Genomic DNA, 2,888 nt, shown 5'->3' on the forward strand with positions numbered 1-2,888 from the left:
TGTTATCTCCAACACCCACACACACTTGATCTCCAACACCGCACAACACACACACACATTGTACTCCAACACCACACACACACCCAAGTCTGCTGGCTCCTGTGTTGATCTTTACTCCTCTTGCTAGTCCCCTTCCCCTACTAGTTGACAGTTGAATGGAAGTACATACACCCGCCAAATACATTTAAACTCAAGTATTTTCGCAATTCTGAACATTTTACATCCAAGTAAAATTCCCTGTCTTAGGTCATTTAGGTCACCACTTATCTTAAGAAGTGGAAATGTCAGAATTAATAGGTAGAGAAATTATTTAAATTTCAGCTTTTATTTTATTCATCACATTCCCAGGTCCAAACAGTTTAACATACCACTCAATTAGTATTGGGTAGCATACCTTTTAAATGTTTACTTGGGTCAAAACGTTTCGAAACCTTCCACCAAGCTTCCCACAATAATTGGTAATTTTAGTCCATTCCCCTGACCGGCTCTGTACTGAGTCAGGTTTGAGGCTCCCTTGCTCGCACACGCTTTTCATTTCGCCACAAATTTTCCGAGGCTAAGGTTGTGGGCTTGTGTGATGGCCCACTCCAAATACTCTGACTTTGTTTTCCCTTAACCATTTGCCAACAACTTTGAAGTATGCTTGGCGTCATGTCATTTGGAAGACCCCATTTGCACCAAGCTTTAACTTCCTGACTATGTCTTCAATGTGCTTATAAATATATCCACATAATTTTCTGCCTCATTGATGCCATCTATTTTGTGAAGTGCAACCAGTCCCTCCTTGCAGCAAAGCACCCCCACACATGAATGCTTGCACCCCCGTGCTTCAGGCTGGATGGTGCTTTCTTCAGCTTCTAGCGTCCCCCTTTTTCCTCCAGACTAAACGATGGTCATCATGCCAAACAGTTTCTATTTCTTTGTTCATCAACCAGAGGACATTTCTCCAAAAAGTCTACACTCTTATGTCCCATGTGCAGTGCAACCAGTCTGGCTTTTTAATGGTGGTTGTGAGCAAGTGGCTTCTTCCTTGCTGACGACCTTTCCAGGTATATGTCATATCGGACCTTTACTTGTGGATATAGATTACTTTGGTAACCTTGTTTTCCTCCAGCATCTTCAAAAGGTAATTTGCCTTTGTTCTGGATTGATTTGCCTTTTCTCACAAGATACGTTTCAATCTCTTAGAGACAAGAAACACGTCTCCCTTCCTGACGCGTATGACGTCGTGTGTCCCATGGTTATACTTGCTGAGTACATTGTTTGTACAGATGAAAACCGTGTACCTTCAGGCGTTTGGAAATTGCCCAAGATGAACCCAATCTTGTTTGGAGGTCTACAATTGTTTTTCTGAAGTCTTGGCTGATTTTCTTTGATATTCCCATGAATGTCAAGAAAGAGCACTGAGTTAAGTAGCCTTGAAATACCTCACAAGGTACACTCCAATTGACTCAAATGATGTAATTAGCCTATCAGAAAGCTTCTAAAGCACATGAATAGATTTTCTGGAATTCTATTCCAGCTGTTTAAAGGCAACAGTCAATCTTATGTTGTCATGTAAACTTCTGACCCTGAATGTATACAGTGAATTATAAGTGAAATAATGGACTGGTAAACATTGTTAGAAAAATTACTTGTCATGCACAAAGTAAGATGTCCTAACCAAGTTTTGCCAAACTATAGGTTTGTACAAGAAATTTGTGGAAGTGGTTGAACAACGAGTTTTAATGCTCCAACCTAAGTGTATGTTAAACTTCTGACTTCAACTGTATCTACCTCTATACTCCAGTTCATGCACATTGTAAATATGGTATTGGAACTGGACCCTGTATATAGCTTACTTACTTATCATGTTCTTCTTATTCTATTATTGGTGTTTTTGTTCTACCTTGTTATTTTAGTAATTACATTGATATCAAATTACTGCATTGGTTGGGGTTAGGAGCTTTGCGCAGGAAAGGCATTTCACTGTACTTGTGCACGTGACATAAAAAAACTTGAAACTAAGCTCCACTCCACATTTACTTCTAACGCCTACTGCTTGCTAATCCATTTCTAACTATAAAATAATGTTTCCTTTGCAGGACAAGGATTGTCCCTGAATTGCTTCGTCTTGCTTTTCTGGTTGGGCTGACAAGTTTCACCATCCATTTATTACAGATCTCACAGGAGTGTAATGTTTCACACATGGCGCGGACCGTGGCGATACACTGGGCACAATTTGAATAATTCGAATATGGCAATATATTAGTCAATTATTTTGCATTCTATCATTGCAGGCTTTCCACGGCTAACCTGAGACATGAAAAGATAGGTGGGAGGGCGTACAGGCTTGTCACCAATTTCTTAATGCGCTATTGGCCCTAAACGGTAATGGAAACAATTTCAAGCCATTCTATTTTATGTGAAGTCATTATGTCAGCTGTTTTTATCGACACAAACATGGAAACTCACGCATTAGCAAGGCAACTGTCACATCTATTTTCTAATGTATTCGACACAGGATAATTAAATGGAAACTCACCATAGCAGGCAACGTACATCTAATTTTCTATGTATCGACACAGGATAATTAATATGGACTCAGCCATCAGCAGCCCAACTGTCACATCTTTTTCCTAATGTGTCGACACAGGATAATTAAATGGAAACTCACCATAGCAGGCAACTGTCACCATCTATTTTCTATGTATCGACAACAGGATAAATTAAATGGAACTCACTCATAGCAGGCAACTGTCACTCTAATTTTTCTATGTAGCACAGGATAATTAATTGGAACTCACCATAGCAGGCAACATGTCACATCTATTTTCTATGTATCGACACAGGGATAATTAATGGAAACTCCACCATAGCAGGCAACTGGCACATCTATTTTCTATGTG

This window comes from Salvelinus sp. IW2-2015, linkage group LG11 (assembly GCF_002910315.2).
Source record: "Salvelinus sp. IW2-2015 linkage group LG11, ASM291031v2, whole genome shotgun sequence".
In the NCBI taxonomy this organism is placed as follows: domain Eukaryota; kingdom Metazoa; phylum Chordata; class Actinopteri; order Salmoniformes; family Salmonidae; genus Salvelinus; species Salvelinus sp. IW2-2015.